The sequence below is a fragment of the Corvus kubaryi genome, unplaced genomic scaffold (assembly GCF_017639235.1).
Source record: "Corvus kubaryi isolate FWS band 111438036 unplaced genomic scaffold, C.kubaryi_AGA036_p1.0 37308, whole genome shotgun sequence".
Classification (NCBI taxonomy): domain Eukaryota; kingdom Metazoa; phylum Chordata; class Aves; order Passeriformes; family Corvidae; genus Corvus; species Corvus kubaryi.
In genome coordinates, this window is record NW_024581096.1 from 20,255,335 (window position 1) to 20,279,199 (window position 23,865).

Genomic DNA, 23,865 nt, shown 5'->3' on the forward strand with positions numbered 1-23,865 from the left:
TTAGCACTAAGCAATGTCTAATTTCCACTTTCCTGTCCTCCCTGAATGCTTGTAGAGGTCTCAGGGGAAACAGCGGTTTTATGGGACTGTGCTCAGTGACAGCAAAAGTGTCACAAGCAATCCTTCCCTGGCCATGTAAACAGAAAAAAAGAACTGCAAACCACTGCCTACTGTTCATGGACTGAGGAAAATATGACTGAAATAGAAATCAGAGCCTTCATTTGTCTTTATCACCCAGTCAGATGGGCATGGAAGGTGTGTTCTGTGTGGTCATCCAAAGAGGTTGAATAAATAAAGCTAAGCATAAGGAAGTTATGTGCAAAAAAACCCTAAACAAAAACCAAACAAACCCAGTGTGAACAATAGCTAAAAAAGCACCTTGTAGCATGGTTATGCTCAGGGTGATGACCTTAATTGCAGGAGGATAAGGAGTTTGAAAGAAATAGATCACTGCTCAGACGCGGCTGCATCCAGCTTGCACCTGTGCTGTGAGGTCGGAGCAGGCTGGGGCTGTGTTCACACACACCCTGAGCTCAGGCTGGGAGCGCTTTGGGTCAACACTGGTCTAATCTGGCCATTAAAACAAACAAAAAAACCTCACCACCCAGCAGGTGGATGCTCTGAGCAGATGGGGAGAGGGCTGCTGCCCCGGTGCACCATTAGCATGACACCCAACGGCTGCCGCGCGGCAGCTGCTGAGCCGCAGCTGTGGCAGAGATGTCCCCAGCAGGGGTCTGGAAGACCCCAGTGCTGTGATCTCGAGGGGTGTGATGCCTGGAGACCTACAGCCTGCATCACCAGCATGGGGAATAACCTGCATCCCTGCAGCCGGGGCAGATTCCACGCACACCTGCCCCTCGGCTGGTGGGGTTCCAGGATCAGGCTGTGAGCACCTCGCATCAAGGGGTGATCAAAGCCACTGCAGCAAGGGAGGCTGAAATTGAGTGGAAGAAAAGTTCCAGTGCTGGCAGAATGATTTCTTCTATGGCCAGTGTCTATCTTGTGGCAGGTACAGAAATTTTTTGGGGGGAAGATAACTAGGAGGAAAGAGCAAGCTGAAACTCACTTGGAGATGTAGATCTCTGGTCTATCCTTTTCCTGGGAAGAGGAGCACGCAGGAACCTTCTGCATGTACTTGCAGAACCATTGAGAGCTGCAGTAGGGGTTGTGGGAAAAAAAAAGTGTTTTATCACATTTAAATGGTTTTGGTGGTTTTGAAATTTCAGCATTAGGCTGTTCTGATTGCCTGTTGGTTTAATCAGCACAAGCTCCAGAAAGTCAGCTCCTGGCAGCAGAAGGAGGGAACAACACATTTAAAGAGTGGGACAGACCTTCAGGTGGCATCAGTCCGCTGTCCTTTATGGATTTTTGCCAGGAGGGTTTGGCCCAATATACACATTTCCCTTGCACACGGGAGCATTATTTGAGTTTACCACCTTGCTCGTGGTTGCAGAGAGTACACAGAGACTGAGCTGCAAGTGCCATTCTAATGCCTCTGGTGGGTGGGAGTGGTTGTCCTGCACATCATGGAGTAGCACCCAAATTTATTTTTCCCTTGAGGAAGTGCACACTCTATCAGTACTTGAAAAATCCCCTTAGCTTGTTGCATAATATTTCCAGATACATCTCCAGCAGTCCCCAGTGCTTTGAAATACCACTTCAGCATTCTTGCAGGAGTTTCAATACACACAGCACAGAGAGCAAGTAATGAAAACATGGAAGCAATTTAAGTAACAGCATGTGGGTACACGAAGGACTGGTAATGCCAGCAATGTAAAAAGGGACTGTGAACTGGGGATATAGCATTTATTCAGTGGCCACTTAGGGAGGAAGAAGATATGCCTGTTCTTAAGCTTTACACTGCTCTGCTAATTAGGCAGTAGGGTTTAGTGCCTGATTTCTAAAGCTGTGGTCCAGAGAGCAGCGGTAATTAGAAGGGGACTCTGTGGAGAGCCACGATGCTCATGTGCTGAGGCCCGGGGTTTTTGCCTTTGATTCCAGCTGCTACACTATATTAAAAGACATAAACATACATTAAATACTTTCCTCATGTTGCTTTTCCATGCGAGCAATCGCCCCAGGGATGTTATGTGATCCTGAATGGGAGGGGAGGGAATTCAGGAGAGGATCTTGCTGGGTGCGGTTGCTGATGCCCCGGAGAGGGGAGGGAGGCAGGGGCTGAGAGAGTACCAGTGTTGGGAACCTCTGCTCTGCTAGCTTGAATGCTTGGCTGCAACCCAACAACTTTTGGGGTTTCTTTTAAGTCCAGACCACGCCAGGTTTCACGTCGGCTTCCCCTACTTGAAAAAAAGAGTAAGGGTAGTTTCCTAGCCCTTTTCCCAGGGCTGCTCAGGAGTTGAATCAGAGCTCGAGCTGTGTCTCTGGCTGCTTGTGTGGCAATTGGAAAGTGCACAAAAGTTCTGTAAGAGTTTTCTCTTATTTCAACCCTTTGGCACCTGGGGATGGAGCGGGCTGAACCGTTGCCACTTCCAAACCCACAAATAGCTCATTTCATTTAGTCTGATTGGAGAGGGAGGGAAGAAAAAAGCCAGGAGCCCAGAGGATGTCCTGCTGGAATGCTGGCAAGCCCTGCAGCAGCTGCTCTCTCACCTGCAGTAGGGTTGCTCGAGTCAACCACCTCAGCAACACTAAAGGTGTTTTTTTCTTCAGATAAGGAAACATGTTATCAGTCTGGAAGAACACTGAAAGTGTGGCACCAAATGCAATGAAGCAACCTATCAGCATTCCCTGCCTGCCACGTAGCATTTAACAAGTCCCAGATGAACAGTTATTTCTCTGGTTCTGTTTTGTTTCCTTTTTTTGTCCCTTCCCTGCATTTGTTTTTTGGGTTTTTTCCTATTCTCTTATGTCTGTAAACACTTCATTTTCCACTTCTTCTTTCTTTAAGCATAGTCTGACAAAGGTTCTTTGGAGCTTTCATCATATGCATAACATCCTTCTTCAGAGAATGTAAGTTAGTGGTTTTGTAATTCATAGGGTTTTTTGAGAGCTTGGGATGGGTGAATGCATTTTATTGCTGAGAGATAAGCACAGCAGCAAGTCAATTGGAAGTAAAGCTTCCTTGTGTGTAGTCAGAGGAAACTCTATCTGGATTTTCTTCCAATTTTTTTTTTTTTTTCCTTTGAGTTTCTGTAGGTGTTTGCCATTTCTCTGCAGGAAGCAGTTCTAACACTTTCCCCCTTGAAATTCAATTCACAGTCTTCCTTTTCACTGCCCCACATATGCAGTGGTTCACCTTTCCTTGAGGACTCTCTCATTCACGTGTTCTCACCACTGCTGATGCCGAATTGATTTTTACCTTTTTTATTTTATATATTCTCTATATTCTTTAAACATATATTTGTAGCTCTGTAGCCTATCATAATATTCATAGCTAGCACTTCACCTACTCTATTAGACAGAAAGACGAAATAAATTCCCCAGTGGTTCCAAGCTGGGGGTCCAAGGTTAGATTCTTGGGGAAACCAAGGTTGAAACTAGCTGTCCCAGACACATTTTCATAAGCAAAGTCCAGTTCCTATCTAAAGGGGGGGGGAATTCAAAGAGGATTGAATGGGAGGGGAATTACCTCACCACTTATGTCTCTAATTGGTGATTTTTGTCAGATATGCCAATTTGCTGAACATATAAAAATTGTATTCATGTTACTCTGTGGGTGCATCTTCGGCATCTTCCACCCGGCGAGCTGTGCACCTATGGATCCTTATAAAGGTAACCCCTTTTTGTCACCTATGTCTGGCTCGTGATTTTAGGACCAGCAAAAAGGCGTCATTGCACCCCTCCTTCTTCCCCAGAAAATCACAAGTGCTCCCCCTCCTCTCCTTCCCCCTTCTTTTTACTGATGGCTGCACACTGCACTTTCCCTCCAGGTTCTCGTGTGCATCTGCAGCTCTTGCTGGATTACCCCTGTGCTGGACTCATCTCCCCAGTGATTTGTGTGCATGATCATCCAATTGCTCATTGTGCATGCTTATCCCTCTTTGCTAAGGGCATCCCTGTGCAAGATGTCATCTGAGTCAGCTCTTCCTCTTGCAATCCCTAATGTGGCTCAGGGGGTTGGTAAGTGCGTGCTCCCTGTGGCTTAGTGAGGAAAAGGGACTTGCGTGTTAGTTGTACCTGCTTGAAGTGTCAGGGTTTGATTTACAGCTTCTTTTTCTCCCTGCCCCCCTCCCCCCCCAAGGATGGAACATCCACAGTCCCTTCAGCCTTGATGTGTTTCAGTGCTGGTTTAGTCCCTGTTTTTTCTTAGTAAAGCCTTGAGACAGCTCTATGTGATGCTTGTGGCAGGTACGTGGAGCTCACACCAGCAGAGTAGACCTCAGCCTCTTCCCAGGTCATGGTATAGTGGTAGAGCCCCAGAAGTGTCAACAGAGTGGAGGAGTGTTCTTCCAGCTGCCTCCAAGGTGAAACTGGCTCTCGAGCAGCTGAGAGATCAATGCAGAGCTGCTCCAACAGGCATGAGGCTCCTGGCATTTTTACAGTCTTTCTACAAAAGCTTACGGGTGCAAAGCCACAGAAACTCAGCTCTTTTATAGTCATCCCAGGTTTCCTTCAGGCTAGCTTTTCTTTCTATCACATTGTTGAAGGCACAATTGAAACAGCTGCAGTTTGGTGTTCTCCCACCTCAGGTGTCTTAGGCTCACTGCAAAAAGAGAACAGGAATGAATGTTTGGCAGTTTTTTTTGGTTTATTTTTGTGAAGAAATGAATTTATTCACTTAAGAAACCAGTTTTTCTAGGAGCTGAGAACCACTTAGGTTCGTCTTGGTCCATGAAGGCACCTGAGGTGCTCAGACTGGGAGCCGAGTCATCTTGATTCCCCACATAGCCATCTGGAGGAGGCTGGTCCCACCTGAAGGCTGTTTAAAGCCTCTCTGTGAAGAGCTGGAGGGCTGGATCCCAGCTCTTAACCCTTCCTTCTCCTTCAAAGCTTGCTGGAGAAATATCCATCTTGTAATACGTCCTGGATATCTCGTGAGAGGAATAAGGCAGAGTGTCTTTTCCAGCTCATTGCTCTGCCTGACCCAGCTGATGCCCATCCCTCACTGTCTGTGTGCTCCCAAAGAATTGTGACTTTTTTTTTTGCATCTAGTCAAGTGCGTCTTCAAGAAGCAAACATCTGGCAGTGAAGGGATGGGTTGAGGAAATGTAAGCAGGCTTTTTCTGCTGAACACAGTGTGCCAGACCAGGAAGACTTGGTGTACTTGATTAGCTGCCATATGACCAGGGCTTGGGGAGACTGTCTGTGTTGAGGACAGGTTTTGTTTTGCAGCAGGCTCTCCCTCCCACAGCTGAGTTTCGATGGCCCTCTGTGACATTTTCTTGTTTACTTGTGCTGTGTCTTTCTCTTCAAACCATGACAAAATATCCACAGACCTGGTGTTGGGATTGAGGAGATGCTGCAAGGAAGAAACTGGGACAGGTGCCGGAAGCTGGGGATCCAGGTGGAGGTCCTCAGCCCCATCACCAAACTGCTGCAGGAGAGGGTGCAAACCCTTGGCCAAGTCAGTGCACGTGAGGTGTTTCGAAAGCACCGTGGCCTCCAGGCTGACAGAGATGGAGATGTGATGTGTTGGCATGTACACCCAGGGCTGCAAACTGGCTGTGTTTTCATTTGCAGAGGTTTTGGGGTGTCAGTCCTTCATGTACACGTTGTTGTTCTTCCAGCATCAGCTTTAGCCTGCAGCGCTTCCCTTCCTCCCTTTCCAGGCATGTCTGACCACAGATACCTTCTGGTTTGCCTACAGACTTTTCATCTTCAATTCCTTTTTTCACACCAATATACACACACACAACACACCCAGCTAGCCCCCTCAGGTCAGGTCTAACTCTTTACATGCTTCATTCCAGAATGGGCTTCATGCTGGTCCCATTCTCCTGCCCAGCCAGTGGGACTGAGTAACAGACCCATCTTAGTCCATTTGAATGGAAACTGTGGTTTTACCTGGTGCCCTCAGCTTGTCTTTTTTTTTTTGATTTTTCTAAGAGAATGGAGGCTTGTGACAATTGGTTTCTGGCCACTTTCCTATGTGACTTCTCTGGCGTCTAGAGATGAATGAACTTTCCAGCCAAACCCTTTTTGGGACCCCCTCAAGGTTCCCTTTCTTCTCACCAGAGAACAGTTTGAGCAAAACTTGTTAGAATATTATATCACAAATATTTTGGTTTTGCATCACACTTGATCAAAACTGGACAAAATATACAAAAACTTTTGAGGAGAGAGGACTGTGCAGGCAGGCAAGGACTTTGTATGTGCATTCACATACACACAAACACAGTGTCACCATGTTAGCCTTGTTTCCTTAGGAAACTGGTCTAAAAATATCCAGTATAAACATTCATTGTTTTGTTCTTTAACTCTGAGACTTTTCCAACTCTTGAACCTTAAAATGATTCCATTTGAGATGTGACCCTCGAGGACTAGTTCAGTTAGCTGTGTTTTCATAAGAGCATTATTTTCCATTTCTTGCCATGACCTCTAATGTGAGTTAGGCCAGCGGCTGTTGTCTTCTTCATTTCAGGACATAAAGTGCTATTTCTGCATTGTGGTTATGTTTGGACTCTGAGCTGCAAGTGGTTGCTATAAGGAAAGGGATTCTCAAGCCATGGTGCATGCACCAGTAGCATTACACTGCCTCCAAGTAGGACGGACAACAAACTCCTCTTCTCCAGAGTGGGCAGAGTAGTATCAGGCCAAACATCTTGTTATTATTTTTCTTTTTTCCTGGAGCTGTGAGCACAGTGAAAGGAACAGCATGAGGGCTAAGGTGTCCTACTACAGGTTGAAAATCAGGTTGTACATCTGAGATGTGGCTTGGATTGTGGCCAAGACTGGTTTGCTGAACATGAGGACATGGTCATTCAAGATAGATGGTCAACCACAGCTGTGTTTGCAGAACTAAGTGGGGTTTTAAGGTGCCGCCCCATGCTGCTGTTGTGCATCCATGATTGCTGTTGGCAGGTCCTGTACAAAGGAAAGCATCAGGAGAGCCTGTTGTCCTGCAAGCCTTTCACAAATTCCATAGAGAAGAGGATAAGTGGAACCATCTTGTCTCTTAGTACAGAATGTGAAGTAGAGCAATGAGCTTAAGTGACTCACTCAAGGAACCTGTCACAGGCCAGGTTAACACTCAGACCTTTTTCACTGAGCTGTGGTTGCTTAACCATGACACTGCTGAATCTCCCAGGGGTGGCCTGATCTCCAAGGACTGAGTGCAGACCCCTTCTGGAAACCAGTCCTCTTCTAGCTGTCATTTAAACAGGTTAATTTGTTTCAAAATGGTAAGCTGTCTGCATCTTCCCTACTCACTTAAAACTTATCTCAGGGAGGAGCTAGGGCTGGATGCAGAAATGAGGGAGTGGAGTTTTGGGGCCAGCATGCAATTGGTTGACCTAGATGCCCTTAATAATCCCTTCTGGTCTGTAAACCCTAAAATGTGGTAAGAGTTGAATGAGGGATATCTACTGGAGTACTCATTATCTGCTCATCAGTTTCTCATGGCTCTCTCTCACCTGGGTGGCAAGGTTTGCAGAGAGAGATGGTATCTTTTTATTGACATTGGGTGTTACAAAAACCCTACCACTATAAACTTGGGTGGTTCATTGAGGAATTTCAGTGCTTCGCAGCATCCTAACTTCATGTGAGCTGCTCTCCTTCCACATGGCTGAAAGATGAGAATCAGCCCTGAGGGGATCCGTGGGTAATTTTGACTTGCCCAATGCTCTCACTTTTGGAAGGAATGTGGTGGCACAAGCAAAGGAGCCAGAGGACATGGCCCCCCTCTCCCCGTGCTGAGGACTCTGACAAGGAGATGGCCAAGCACTGGACTTCAGTGTGTCACCACGATCACACCCTCACCTCACTGCAGGGTGAGTCACTGGTTCCCCAGCTGGTGCTTCTGTGAGAAGGCACTTCTGTAACGTGGCTGGCAAACATTTCCCAGGAGGATGTGAAGGAAACAGTTTCCTCATACCTCCGAGGTAGAGCTTACACTGGGATTGCTAAATAGACTTTTATCAGTAGTCTCCCCTGCTCCTCAGTAGAACATTGTGCCTCGGTATCTTCACCAAAATTTTATCTGCTGTATTCCCAGGTGGGTAATTTGATGAAAGGTCACCCTTAAGACTAAGAAAAGTAGACCACAGGCAGATATTTTTTTCCACTGTGGAGCAGCAACACTAACAGGGTCTTGACCAGCCCTCATTTCTGCCTCCCACCAAAGTCTATTCAGCTGCAGGGGTAGTCCCTACATTAGTCACCTGCCTAATTTGTATTAACAGGGAGCTTGAAGGCACTTCTTTATTGCATCTTCCACTGGGAACTGATGCTGTTGGATTGATAAGGTATTCTACTTCTTATATCCCTTCTTGTGTGCAGGTTAGACAGGGATAATTAATTTGTCCTGTCCATTTTCTGACATTGTGTCCACCAGCACACAAGCTGGTGAAGTTCTCTTCCCAAAGACAGCCTCTTTCTTTCCATGGGATACTTTTCTTCAATAATTTATGTAATCAGCAGGACAAATTCCCTCCAGCCTTTTCTCTCTCTGGTCTTAATTCCATTGCATCACTTGTAATTATATTCCTGATTCAAAGTGAGGGGGTGGGAAAGCCTATTTCTTTCTGTGACTACAGCACAGCCACCTCAGGAGGAAATGGGGAGAGGGTGATGGGGAGCGACTGATTCGTCCTGAGGTCATCAGCTCTGGGTGTGGGCAGGAGCTGCTATTAGTCACTGGGGACAGCGACTGCCAGCGCTGGGAATCTGTGAAGCACAGGGCGGCCCTGCAGGAGGGCAGCACATCCCTTGCTGCTCCCTGTGGCTTGGTTGGCAGCTGTGGTTCATAACCAAGCCATGCTTCGTCCTTGGAACCAACTTGGGTCCTTGGGACGTGGAGGTCTGGGCTCTGCTTGCCGTGCACTCAAAGAGAGTGGGAATTTGGCTGTTCATGTTATCTAGAGGATGTTTTTAAGAAAAAGGAGGGCAGCTTGTGATAGACAGCCAGATGCTCAACTTGAGGCTTTCAAGTTTGATAGAAGGGCTGGCAGTGATTTGCTCTTGGCTTTCTGCATTTGCAGGAGTTCATATCACTGATATATATGAAAGACTTTGGTAAAGTAGGACTGTTGCAAATTACTGTCTAAATAAGCCTTTTACTATCTATACCTTAATGTGGCCACTAAATTTCACTACCACATGCTTAGATGAGGATTGTCCTAAGGTGTTGAAAAGGTAGGAGATGGAAACCCTGTCTCTTTTCAGTCTATCTGGCCTGACTTAATCTAATATACTTAGCACGAGCCCATGGGGTACAGCAGCTGCATGCTGGAGATAGGAGTCGACTCAGTCCATCTTGGCCACATGGTTTAATAGGCCTATGAAATCCCTGGGTCAAAGGCCAGCCACCATGCCCATCTTTGTCACGTCTCAGTGATGTGTATCCTGGCAGGTTTTTCTTTTTGTTCCTTCCCAGCATGGAAAGAACCATCTGCCGGCTTGGCTTTCAGAAGAATTTTGAAAAATACCAATTTCCCTTTGTTGAGTGGGGTGTGTGTGAGGGGGTGGGGGTACTCAGGACAGAAGGAGGAAGGAGAGCCTGACCTAAAACCAAGCCAGTATTTTCAGGGATTTTAGAATAGCTTGCATTGTGTTTCCTGCTCCCCAAGGAAGGGTTGTCCTCTGTCTTCTTTTCTCTTTGATTCGATTCCCTGCCACTCTGTGAGCAAGTCAGAAGCTGCAGCTGCTGCTGTCAGCTGGGAAGGGAGTCCTCTTGTTTAAAAACCATGTGTTAATCCCTGGTTAGAAAAAATAGCAATGTTTTATGCTTCCCTTATAGCCCCCTTTTCTCTGTGCATCTTGACTGCCTGTCCACAGACTTGCCACTTGTGTGAAAACAGATGCAGGTTGACACCAAAGAGACTCAACAAGAACCACAGGTAGCGTGAAGGTCTGTAAATAAATAAGCCTAAAGACTGGACACAGTGACCAAATATAGTTTTGAGAGTAGGGTGGGAGTCAGAAAGGACAAGCATATTATGAGGTCTGGGGAAAAACTGTGGGGACCTTTAGGAATAAGGGGAGATGTTTTTGTCATAGCTGTTGGACACAGATGGGTAGAAGTGTTTGCTCACGGGGCCTGTGCTTTGTTCCTGAGGAAAAGCCAGCAGCCCAGTGGGAGAGGAATTTAAACAGTGAGGTAAGGAGAAAGGAGGATTTGGGCTCTGCCAGATGGAAACAGCCATGCAGGCAGTGCTGGAGAGGGTCTGATGGGTAAATAAGAGGCCCAAGGGGCTCAGAAAGTTTACCATCAGGTGTGACACCACAGCATTGATGGGTGAATGCAAAAGGTGGCCTGAGGCTGAAATAAGAGAAAAGGAAAGGGTTTTGATTTTGACCATCAAGAAACACCTTCCTCTTTCCTAGTAGAACAAGAAAATGAATCACCACAAAGGCAAAAAGGACTTAGATGATGGATGGTACTTACAGAAAATTGAAGGTTGTGCCCTGTAACTCTTATAGATCATAGAATGATTCAGGTTGGAAACCCTTAGACAGGCAGAGACAACCTAGACCATGTCATGTCTGACTACTACAAAAGAACACAGAATTTCAGCTCTTTCCTAAGGTTTCCAAGCAGAAAATTGAAGCAGACAGAGGTGTCTCACCCAGGGCCACTGGAGAAGCCATCCTACCATTCACTGCCCCAGCTGCAGCAAGGACCCCTGCTCCCACCCCATGGCTTGGTGGATCAGTCATTCTCCCACCACGCCCCAGATCTCCCCATCCACAGGCTGCAAGAAGCAACAGTGGTCTTTGCAGGCTTTTCCTGCCACCCTTTCCCAGACATGCTGGTGGGGCCAGACCAGCAATGCCCACCCACCATGGCAGGGGCTGGCAGGTGGGCCAAAGCTCTCACGCTCGGGCTCCTTCCCAGCAGATTACTCGTGACCTCTGCTCCCCGGTTTGGGTGACAGGCAGGAGCCAGCAGCCACAGTCTGTACCCCACGCTGCTGCAGTGCCTTCCCCGCCGTGGCCCCTCGTTAATAAAGAGGTGTAATTGGGAGCCCTCCCTCCATCCCGTCTGGTGTGAGGCCATTTGTGTGCCGGAGGAGGAGGGGCAGACCCAGCACTGAGGGGGGAGGTGGCAGCAGGGGAGAGAGGGAGGGAAGTCTCCTTTGTTTGTTCAAGTAATTTAGGCCTCAGATGTTTTTTGAGAAAGAAAAGCAAAAGAAAGGTTGATTGGCGCTGGCAAAGGTGTGCTCCTGGTACATAAAAATATCCCGATAGCAGAGGGAACAAAGTGCAACAAAGAAGCGTGGCTTTAGGCTTCTTAAGTTTGCCAGGCGAGATGCGAATCTTGGAACAACCCCAACCAGTAACAAAAAACAAACAAACAAAAAACAAACAAACAAAAAAACAACCGAGGGGGAAAAAAAAAAAGGAAAAGAAGTTTGGTCTGCTTAGCTGGGCTGAAAGGAAGCATAGGAGAGTTGCTGGGTTTTTCAGCTAATGAATTTTGTTTCTGTTTTATATGTGCTAGCACACTGTCTTTGGAGTCAATGTTTTCTGCTTCGTGTGCACTCACACACTGCCTTTGGTGTTAAGACAGCAGCTCTCCTATGCCTTCCCATTTCCCATCATATTATACATCTCTTTTTTAAATGAGAATGGGAAATCAAGCAAAACAAGTGACAAACATTCTTCTATTCATTTTTAGGCTGAAGTAAAACTCACATTTAAGCCTCACTGAAAGGCCTAAACTAAGTTGAAAATGTCTGCGCTGTGAAGGTTGGGCTTTGCCGTTGAAACCCTTGTTTCAACTGTGTGAAAGTTGCAGAAAAATGCACATGGGATATGCAGAATGTAATCTTTTTTTCTTTTTTTAGTTAAAGAATAGGGTAATGGTGTGAAAGAATGAATTAGTTATGGCAAATCTTATTAGTGTCCATTGTAAGCAGAGAAGCAGAGATATATGGGACCACTTGCAAAATTATTTCTTGTTTATTCAGATTTGTAAGCGAAGCAAATTTTTTTGCATAGTGTCATTTATTTGGCAACTGGAAGGGTGTGGAAGGTGTGTGTCTATGAAGCAAAAAGGGGGGAAGGGGGAACACAGTATTGGTATTCCATTAAAACTGATGCTCAGTGCTTTGTTTGTCAGGTTTTGGCAAGGCTTTTTGCTTTGAAAGCCATTCAGAGAGGATCGAAGCAGATGGCAGGGAGATCCTGTTTGTGTTATTTTTGGACATTCCCATTGAAAGTCTCAGATTGTTGTCCTTTTTCCCCCTTCCCCCACTCATGTATGTTTTTCTTTCTTCCTTCCTTTCCCCTTTCCTTCTTGAGAACATTTTTATTTTTTTAAGGCATATATTATTAATCATACAGCATCACCTAAAAGCTGGGTGTGTTTCTGATGAACCAAGCTGTGGCTAGTTTATATTTTTGTCTGTCTAAAATCAGACAAAGCGGTGGGTGGACTGTCTCCTAAAGCAGTACATGCAGAGTTAGGAGAGCGAGCTGGGAAGCCAGACTGCCATTTTGTGGGGTTCAGCTTCACAGAAGCACATTTCCCTGGCAGACCAGCAGCTGTAATAAGCCCAGGCAGCAAGTTTAGATTAAAGGTCTTTGATAAAACAACTTTAGGGGCACCCATCCTTTCTAAGCCCTTGTGGAGGAGAGGACCATCTGCAGATAGACTGGAAAACTGAACTAGTCCCTGGCTCTTCGTGGTGGTCTTCCCATGTCACTGGTGGGATTCGTTAGTCTCCAGCAGCCCAAAAGGCTTTTGTTCTGCCATCATCGGTGCCCAGATTGTGATAGGAAGAGAGAACTTCATTGCCTCTCACATTACTGGTATAAACATCTTCCCTGAGTAGTAATTTATCTTCGCATAACACTGCTGGGAACGTCTGCAGAGCTTTTCATGTGGAATTCTTCACAGAAGCCCTTCACAACCTTTGTGCAGGCAATCCAGCAAAGCTGAGCCTGGTCCAATCAGTTAAAGCACTTGGCTGGCCCAGGTCTATCAGCGAGGATGTGCACACACAAGGAGGATGGGAGGTCTTGGCTGCAGTCGGCATCCAAAAGTTCAGGTGATTCACCCGAAGCTCCTCCAGATGATTAAATCTCCTAGGCTAAGCTGGAAATCTCGAGGAAACAAGCTTTCTCATGCTCATTCTGTCAGTGGTTATTCCCAGATAGAAGCAGATATTTAAATCCTCAAATCTTTACATCAGATGATATTACCAGTACTTTGGCACAGGAAAATGGTTTACAAGGACATAAAGCTTTGGCCCAGTAAAATAAGCAAATGAACTTTACAGGTTTCACTTTTACTACTGTAACAGTAAAAGACAGTTCAGTGCAGACTGTGTTTGAGTTCAAGGTGATGATTCATCTTGGTTTTTAGATTGATTGAACCTGTATACCCACATCCTCAATCTTTTTGGGTTTTTTTTTGTAACTGGTGCACTGAGGGAACCCACTTCAGAGTCTCTCATTTTGCTCCTAATTGAATGAATGCTCAGAAGACTTTCATGTGCATTGCAGCACCTGAGTTTCAGTGCTGTAGTTGTAAGGTGGTAACGGGTGACCCATTATGTGTGAAGTGAAGTCTCTTGAGGTGCATTTTGCTAGCTGGAATAAGCTCTGCTGGAGTAAAAATAAAACAAACCAAACCAGCCTTCACCTTCCTCTCACGGTTATCTCTTGCTAGACGATGAACATCCTCCTGGCAGGATTTTTGCTCTGCAGTGCTGACTTTTATGCCTGACTTATTAAAGTTTGGCAACTCCTTCTTGTTACTGACTGGACGAGCCTTCTGCTCAGAAGGCCTTCCCTTGCTCCTGGGGTGGCACGGCTGCTCTGCCCAGTGAGGATTTCCCTTCGAGTGCTTCCAGGGATAAGGGCTTTCCTGGTCTGGCACTTTGAGAAAGGAGCCAAGCAACAGTCTCAGCCTAGACAAAAGGCAAACTCGACCTACTGTTTATGTAGTTATTTAAACATGATTTAACCTAAATAATGCACATTGTGACTTGGCCAGGGGAGAGGGGGAAGGGGAAGAGAGGGGCTTGTTTCTAATGAGCCGGGAGACAGCACAATTAATTACATATGAAGGACAGATAACTGACAGCAAACTGTCTACAGTAGAGAGAAACAAAATACCAATGTGAACAATTAAAGAGTCCATGTGATGGAAGGATCAGCAATTTCTCATAGAGCGGGCGGCTGGGCACAGCCCCTGGAGAGCCGCAGTGGATGCTCGGCTGAGCGGAAGGCCAGGTGAGCAGAGGTTTTGGGGTCCCCTACCATCAGATCTGAGTAGGCATTTCTGAGGCTGACAGGCAGCACTCTGGGCATTATTTTCATCACATGCGCTTTTGACAGCGGAACTGTTAGCTACTAATCTCAGCAACATGTGAGACAGGGAGGAGAGCGGGTGAGGCAGCAGAGCAAAGGCTCCATGGGCAATTAGGTACCTGCCTCAGGATGCTGCCAGCCACATGAAGGAGAGCTGAGATGACAGAGGCTTTCCTTCCCTTTCTTTTTTTAAAATTGTTAATTTTCCTCACCGTCACCCAGATGTGGAAGCGCAAATCCCAGCTGCTGGCTGTTGAATTCTTTGAGGAGCACAGTCAGAAATTGCCATCCTCTCTGCTCACCCTCCCTAAACTGCAATGAAATCTGGCATAATTTATCATTCACAACACCCCTTTCATCCTCCCCTCTCTGCCAGCCCATCCTGCGGTCAGCCCTGGGCTGTAAAGGTTTGAAGGTAAAGGCCGATGGATTAGCCTAGGGGAGGGCCAAAGGTTAAATGAGCAGGGCTAGCAGCATGCAAAGGGCTACGATTGAAATATTTGCTGAATGCTGACAGGCAGCAGAATAGAGGCAGACAAGTGGCAAATTTCTGTTTTCTCCTCTAATTGAGAAAATATTTTGGGTGGTATTCAGGCAGGCTGCAGATCGAGACAGGGAAAGTCAGCCAGCCAGGGAGGGAAGGATGGGAGGACTTCAGTAAAAGCACTGTTCCCACTAAACCTGTTTCCAAAAGCTTTGCGATTATGCTTGTGGAAATCCCTGGAGCCTGAGGTTTACGTTTTGCTTGGTCATTTTTCCCATGCAACTGCAGAGTCAAAATGCTGCCCCTCTGAACTTAACATGTCTCACAAGAAGAATTTGACCAATTCTTGATGTTTTTGCAGCTACAGAAGTCTTGTTTTCATTGAATCATAGAAAGGATTGGGTTAGAAGGGACCTTCAAGATCATCTTGTTCCAAGTCCCTGCTATGGGCAGGGACACATTCCACTAGACCAGGCTGCTCTAAGCCCTGTCCAAACTTTCTCTGCAAGCCTAGCTTGTAGTTTGGAGGTGCTACCATGAAAGATCCAGATGTTGTGATGATCCATCTCTCATCTGCTGGACAGGAGATTAATGAGATTTGATGGTGTGTTTATAAAACACAACAACTATTCAGCCCTTGGTTTTATCCTCTTGTAGCATGGGTAATACTCAGCTGTGTTTCAAGTCTGTGTAATGCATGGTGCCCTTGTGCCTGGCCAGGGCTATTACAGTCATTGTGGAAATGAAGAGAGAGAAATTGTGTTTGTCTGGTCCATCACAGATTGGCTGCACCGATTTCTGCCTTGGCCCAGCCCTCTGGCATTCCTTGCTTACTCTTGGGTGTGGGTGGGAAGCACTGGTGGCACTTGTGAGGAAGAAATTCCAGGTTGATGTGACCAAGAGCAGTTCGCTGGCCTTTCACACCCTGACATCTTCCTTCAAGGGGTGATTTAATCCTGCCCTAAGCCTTCTGCCTTCCCCTTCCCCAAATGCTCCTTCTAAAGCTGATAATGTACTGAGAAGGTTTCAATTAACACAATTTCCTTCTTTCTTAGAAATATGGTGTTAGTTAAGGAGTTGGGGAGTAGGGGAAAAAAGATGTAAAAAGAAACAGCTCCTCGAGCCAAAAAGCAACATTAGGGTCAGCAAAGTTTACATTCCCTTCTAAATGCTCTTGTCATAAAGTTGGGAGGCTGACTTATAAAATGTTTTCTGGAGCATGCCATAGCTGCAGCAGAGGAAGGTTTTGGCAGGAGTGTACCCAGTTTGTGGCCAGCAAGTTGTGTTGCATTTGGGCTCTTGGAATCTTATGTGCTCCTTAAAGATGCCCAAGAGGCAGTCAAGAGATCCCTAATAGTCAATATGGGCTTGGTTAAAGCTTCAGCACTTATCAGCAGCTCCAAAACTTTGTTGTTGAGCAAAAGTAAGGAAAGCTTGCCTGGCTTCGTGGATCAGCTTCCAGTGAGGCATGCTGAGGGCTGCCAGGATTCCATTCTGCTGGCCTTGCACTACAGCTACTCCTGGAAAGCGGTTGACAGGGTTGGGGCAATATTCCTGCTGCTGGAGCAAGGCAAGGGATGACTCTTTTCCTGCCTACGGCTATGGTGTGTTGGTTGCTCACCACTGCAGGTTTCTGCCTTGATTCAGGAGGCCTGTGATGGGAAGAAAGCAGCACAGTCACCACCTACAGTGGGTAAACTGAGGCACTAACAGAGAGTGTGTCCAGAGAAGGGAATGGAGATGGGAAGGGACTGGAACCAGGAGTGGCTGAGGGAGCTGGGCAAGGGGCTCAACCTGGAGAAAAGGAGGGGCCTTCTGTGTCTCCATAACTCCCTGACAGGAAGGGGTAGCTAGGGGGGGTCGGGCTGTGCTCCCAGGGAGCAGGGACAGGTTGAGAGGAAACGGCCTCAAGCTGTGCCAGGGGAGGTTTAGATTGAATATTAAAACTTTTCTCCACCAAAGCCCTCTATCACCATGCCTGGAGGGGTTTAAAAGCCGTGTAGATATGGCACTTGGGGACTTGGTTTAGTGGTGGCCCTGGCAGTTCTGGGGGAACTGTCAGAATCAATGATCTGGAGGTATTTTTCAGCCTAAAAGATTCCATGATTCTGTGCCTCCCTGTGCATAATGCTCTGTGTCAGCATGAGCTGAAAATGAAGCCCCCGACTCATTCAGTCATCAAACCATCCTCCTGCCTTTAAATCATGGGTCTGGCTTGACCTTCCCTTACCCCCCTCAGTCTGTGCCTGGGTTGCACAAGGGAGAACAAAGTGACACTTGTTTGCCTCGTCCAAAGAGCTCACTCAAGCAGGTGATTGTCTTGCCTCCTTTTGCAGTCCCAAAACAAAGTGTTGAAGTGTTGTCCTGGGATGTAAAACATCCCATATATTCCCCCGGGACTGGATTTTTGCTTTCTGACTGCAAGTGGCACTGAAAGGAAAAGAGGTCAAAATTGCAGGATAAGGGAAATAATTCCCAGGTGCTGAAATTAGGAGAAAGATGTGAGCACTCATCCTCTGCACTCCTCACAGTGCAGGGAGCAAGGGAGCTTTAACAGCTTTAGCTGCAGTCTCTAAAGAGCTGATCCTTCATTTGTAGCCCTGCCAGAAAAAAAACCAAGCAAGAGAAGTCAATCAAATTCAGTTAAAACCTTGTCATTGTTTACTTGTTTTGGGGACGTTGAGAGGCCAGTGGATCTGAGACCAACACAAAACTATGTCCTGTAACAGAGCAGTGTCCTGCAGCAAGGACCATGGTTCTCAGCTACGAACCCCTGTTCACCTTCAAAAGGGAACTTTATCCCTTCCATGTTGAGCAAGGGAGATTTGGTTTTATTTAATCATTACTATTTTCAGCACATGTGCTGCATCATGTTTGCATGAAGGTTTGGGGTTCAGATTCCAAAAAGTTTTGGACCTCAAAGCCCAGGTGTATCCAGCATGCAAGCTAAGGAATTGGAAACATGGGGTTTGTGCTTAAAATGAAAGTTAAACTTCCTCTGTTTTGATCTCCCTCCCTTCAAATAACGGATATGACAGCGCACGCCATCCTCTGTGAGAAAAGAGTTAGATCTACAAAGCACTTTGAACCCCAGAGTGATATCATTCATTTTATTTGGTCTGTTCTGGTTTCTAGTCAAAATGAGAGAAACACAAAAAAGATCTTGAGTCAGCGCTGCTTTTGGTTTTTTGTTTAAATCTGAAACCCTAAAAATGAAAGGGCAGCAAGACAGGAAATATAAACTGAAACGAAAAAGGAGACTTGAAGAAGCCCAAGAGAAATGGAAAATCTAAACTTTGCCGGGGTGTCTTCAGCTGTTTTGACCCGAAGGCTGAGCTCACCCCACAGTGGGAAATTGTACTTTTTCATGTAACAAAAAAGAGAAGAGCTTCTCTCAGGGGATTGATGAGTCTGGACACCTCAAAAGTTCTAATTTCTTAAATAATCCACATAATACAGGCCTCTTAAAATAGAGGGTTTTATTTTTATTTGTTTGGTTTGGCTTGTGTTTTTTTTCATGGGGAGAGCCCGACCACTTTGGATATCAGTTTTCAGGGGAAACTGAGGCTCACAGCTGTAACCTGAACTGCCAGGTTGTTCATATATGGCATTGCTGTTCCAAAAAGCTTATATTTCAAAATTCCCAGGCTAGTGTTTCATCTACCTGACCATAATATTTCTCCAGGATTGTCTACTGAGTTGCTCAGGATTTTATATCAAGAACTAGTTTCTGACCAGAAGTTTAGAAATTTGCCTTGCCTTGGTCACAAAATAAATTTATTTCTTGGTTTTTTGGTTGTTTTGGTTTTTTTTTCCCCTCCCTGTGTGTGGCTTCTAGTTCTCAGCAACTCATTTCTCTGAAAGAAGTTAAAGGAGCCTCCTACAAGCCCGAAAACACAGAGTTTCAGTGAAGCAGGGACCAAAAACAACTGTGTCTGAGTAAATGTCTTGTTTGGGTGTTTGCAATCTGACTCAGCAGCCCAGACCTTGATTTTTATCTTTACAGAGGATTGGGTGGGAGGAATGGGCAATAACAGTTCAAAGCAATGCAGTTCCTAACATGTGGGGCTAAAGGGAGGGATGGTATTTTGCAGTAAGGGCTATCGATATCTTGATGTCATTGTTCAGTTGTTTGCCCTGTTGTTGTAACATTTTACAACCAGAATAGAAGCTCAGATCATCCATGCTTCCTACAGGACACTTTGCTTGTTTGGAATATTTTAGGAATTACAAATGTACTTCATCCTTCTCCCACTGATTTTGCTTGTAACCCCTCCAGAAAATAATACAACCAAGCTTGGGTGAAAGTGAACATGAAATGCTAGAAAGATGGTGAAGTAACATGGGTGGGAGCTGATAAGTTTGATAGGTTTGGTTGGACAGGTCTCCCTCAGACTTCAAATGAAAATAAAGCAGTCCTTGCCTTCCCCAAAACCATAATTTTTCTCTCAAAAAATGAAAATGCAGAGAAATCTGAGTGGTTTTTTGGACTTCAGGCCCTCTCAGAAAACCCTACATTGCCTTTTGGGAGTTTAAATGAAAACAAACATGCTTTTTTTGGCCAGATTTGGCTAGATAAGAGAGGTCATTGGGCATTTATTTATTTATTTATTTATTTATTTATTAACTGACACCGTTGTTAAAACAAGTCCAAACTGAAGATTCCTAAGCATTTGAGTTCCTCCTGCTGCTTTGATTTAGGCCTTTGAAGCTCCAGGCAGGCCAGGGAGGAAGCTGGAACCGTGTCTGCCAGCACTCTGCCCTGGCCCTGCTGCTCCGCCTGGGCCGTCTCCAGCCTCTGCTGGGAATTAAGGGGGTTTTGGTTGTGTTTTGTCTCCTTTGAGGCAGAGTAGGCTGCCTGGCCAGCAGCTGGCTATCTCCCCATGCTTGCCACTGATTTGCATGTTACCATTCTGTTTCCTGTAGTTTTAGATCCAGCTCTTGCAGTACCAGAAAGGCGTAGGCTTGGGTCCAGGCTTACGCAGTGGATTTGTGGCCCACTGTGACTCAGAGATGTGGGGGTTTATTTGAACTTCCAACACGGATGCTGAGGCAGCTGATGCGGGAAGCTGGGGGTGGCAGATGGCCTCAAAGCACCCCTAAAGGTGAGAATCTGATAAGAACCACTAGCTAAGACAAGCCTGGCAGCCTTGCACCAACACCCATAGGCTTCATGGCAGGGAGATGTGAGACTGCCAGGATAGAGAGACTCAGGTCTTCACAGAATTATAGAATATCCTGAAATGGAAGGGATCCGCAAGGATCATCGAGTCCAGCTCCTGGCCCTGTGCAAGACATCCCCAAAAATGTGCCTGAGAGTGTGGTCCAAATGCTTCTTGAACTCTGCCAGGCTGGCTCTGTGACCATTCCCTGGGAGCCTGTTCCAGTGCCCAACCACCCTCTGGGGGAAGAACCTTTTCCTGATATCCAACGTAAACCTCCCTGACATGACTTCATTAGATTCTCTTGTGTCCTGCCACTGGTCACCAGAGAGGCTTCAGATTTCTCTCATACCTTTGATTCTTCATACTGAGGATGTGGTTGGGCTTCCTTGGCCAAAGAGTGGCAACTTGTCACAGAAATAGTCCCTGAGGGTGTTGCCCCTTCTGCCCTTCATGTTTAGGCATGATATGGCACTGAGGAAGCTTCTCTTTAAAGGTGACAATTGTCCTTTGGTCCTTGTGAGGCCAAGATGGGCAAACACAGTCCCTTTAATTTTCACTACCGGAGGTCTTGTAGCTGCTGGAAGTGAATTATCCAGGTCTAGATAGGTTCCATACACCTGTATTAATCCATTATTTGGATGGGAGAGTTTTGAAGGTGTTAGGTTCTGTTTTATAAATCAAGGAGTCACAGTTGAACACCTCAGGTATGGTAGATTAGAGAGAATCCTACTACTGGCTTGAAAAACTACTCCCAGGCCTTTCTATAATGAAAAGATCCCTTGTAATTAAACGTGGGAGAAGGGAAGGAATCAGAGACAGTGAAAGTGATTTTCAAAATACAAAAACCTCTCAGAGGGAAGGCAAGTCAAGAACCCCAAAATTTCTCAGTGTTACACCAATAGTACAGTCATGGGAGGACAACATCTTCCCTTATCACAACACACATGAGCAGAGTATTTTGAAACCTCAATACACAGTGCAAATGTGAAATGATGTGTTTCTGGGATGGCCTTGTGCTCAGAAGCTCCAGTTAGAGAGGTGAAAGTTGATAATTGCTGCTCCTTGACCTGCCACAAGTGGTATCTTGTGAGTGGGCACATTAGCAGATATTCTGGGGCTTTCCCTGCAGGCTACAAAATGTCCAGTGTGCTCATTCCCTTCACAGCATGAATTGGTTGGTTTTGTGGAAAAGTGTGACCCCAAAGGGGATGCAGTGTTCAGGAGTCAGCTTGGATGCCATTAGCTCAGTGTTGATTGCTCCCAGCTCCCACATCTCAAAACAAAAGTACAAGAAAAACTAACCCTCCCCTTCCCAGTTTTCCATACTGTGCTGCCTTCCCATTGATTTTATTGCAGTTCATTGTTATCCTTACTGAGAGAATCCTGAATTAATGCAGTATTGGACAGATTGTAGTCAGCACAATTCCCCTTTCCTTACACCCTATTCCAGTCGAATAAAGTAATATAATTTTTAGCAAGTCCCTTTTTGTTTAAAGGAATATCCAAATGGAGGAATCAGACTGACTGCTGTCTTTGTGTACTTTTCTGTTCTCTAGAACACCTTCCTGCTGTAGTAACATCAAATCTAAAGACTGAGGAACCTGACCTGGCAGGTGCCAGCTCTTGGGAATGCAAATGTTCAGCTGTAGGAAATATCTCTGTTGCAGCAGCGTTGTGGAAGCAATTAGGCAGAGGATAATGGATGGGCTGCAGTAAGATAGGAGGGAATGACTCCACAGAGCTGCTTCGTGGTGAGATCATAAACTACAACAATGGAGCAAGGATGGGCTGGTGATGTCAGCCAAAACCTGTGGTGAAATTTGTCTCCTCACAGAGGACTTCTCCCTGGATGTTCCTGCTTTTATTGGTTCCCAGATCTGGAGGCCCTGCCGTAGATGGCTGCAGCAGTGTTAAAGATGGAAATGCTGCCGTGTTTCGGTTTTAGGTGAACTTCTGGTTTCTGTTTCCACTGTTAAAAAGTATTTTGCATTCACAAAGTACTTCCTTCTTTCTGATGACTGCAAGTGGGCTATTTGGGTGGGGAAAGAGCTGTTCTCTAGTACCAGGCACATGGTGTGAATTTTGGGGTGAATCTTGGAGTTGTCCTGTGAAGGGCCAGGTGTTGGACTTGATGATCCTCGTGGTTGGTCCCTTCCAACTCAGAACATTCTATGATTTTCTGATTCTGTATTAATACAGGATCACAAGCCCAACAGCTGGAAAACTCAGTGCAACCTTTCCTTTGGGGCAGCACCTTGCCCATTCTGCATGTTGCTTCCCTACAGGTACAGACACAGGTTTAGATAAATGGGGATCCTAAGACAGACAACACTCATGTAGGCCAGTGCTTGCAAGTAGAGGAGTGATCATGCATGAAAACATTCAGTCTGCTCAGTTTTGCTCTGTTGTTGAGTCAGGCTGCAATGGACAAACACAACCTTGAATCAGAATGTACTGCCTTCAGGAGGATCATCTCCTCTGCTCTGTGCTTGGGAAGGACTCAGACGTAGCACACGGCTAATGGAAGTGTTCCTTCCCTAAAAGTCTGTGCAACACCTTTCCTTCTGGGGAGCATCTGTGCCCAAGCACAACCCCTGGAAAGAGGAGGTCTGCTCTTCCTCCCCAGCTGCCTCTCCCTGCAGGGGCTTCCCCTGCATGGTCTCATGCAGCTCTAGGGGAAATTATCATCATCTCATGGCTCAATGGGGTTTGTCTCCAGAGGAGCCACCCATATGGCTTTTGACACCCATCTGCACAGGTATTCAATGTCTCATTGCAAATTAAAAAAAAAAAAAAAAAAAAAAAAAAAAAGTCAGTAAAAGCTGTTGAAAAAGTGGTTTTCTTACTCCCTTTTTCACTCTGCTGTTTAAATGGTTTAGTAGTTGTCTGGTTTAGAAAACTATTTTTCAGGTTAATCTATTTTTTTAAAACTTTGAAGTTTTCGTTTCAGCTCGAAAAACAAACATAACTTCGGTGTTACCCACAGATCTGCTCCCACCCTGGCACAAATATTTAGTGATGGCGAGCCATGCAGTTCCTTGAGCCAGCCTCTTTTCTTTTTGCCTTTTTAAAAAGAAAACAAAAAAAACCAAAAATCTCTGCTGCCTTCACTTTCCAGGGATGAAATTTTTTTAAAGATGCAGTGTGGAAATAATGGTGTATTTTAGGATAATTTTATTTTTTTTCTATTCTGATTTCTTAATTGCTACTTTGTTTCTTTCTTTTCCTCTGGTTTTGCAGGCTCAAGAGTTGGGGAAATTAGGGTGCATCGAAATCGAGTTCTACTTCCCCCTCTCACAGTCACACCTCTCCCTGCTCTAGCCTGTGCTACTGTAGAAAAAAATAAGGTGACTTGGAGAGTTAAAGAAAATCTTAGCCCGGCATCACAGTCATCATGTCCTGCCAGCCTTGTTCAGGAGATGAGGATCTCCCTTTTCCTCCTCTGGCTGGAATTTTCTCAGTGGGAATCTCCTTGCTGGAGTGTGGTGCCTCCTTGCCAGGGGAGCAGCACATGGGCTGATCTCTGTGAACAGTTTAAATAAACAGGACTATGTTTGGGTTAATTGTCACTGGTTCTACTGCTCTCCATTACTGATCTATCTGGGAGCCTGGCCAAGGAGCAGATGCGAGAGACAGCATCATCACCTCCCTCATCATCTTCATTGTGTCTGGATTTATCCTTTTTCTTTTCCTTATCCCCCACCCCTCCACCCCTTTTTCTTTTCTTTTCTTCTCTTTTCTTCTCTTTTCTTCTCTTTTCTTTTCTTCTCTTTTCTTCTCTTTTCTTCTCTTCTCTTCTCTTCTCTTCTCTTCTCTTCTCTTCTCTTCTCTTCTCTT

General features: G+C 45.8%; 1 protein-coding gene across 3 annotated transcripts in view; it reads left to right on the forward strand.

Annotated features, from left to right (window-relative positions):
* SETBP1 (SET binding protein 1) overlaps nt 1-23,865 on the forward strand; it is a 268,541-nt gene that overhangs the window by 17,887 nt on the left and 226,789 nt on the right. The window lies entirely within an intron of this gene.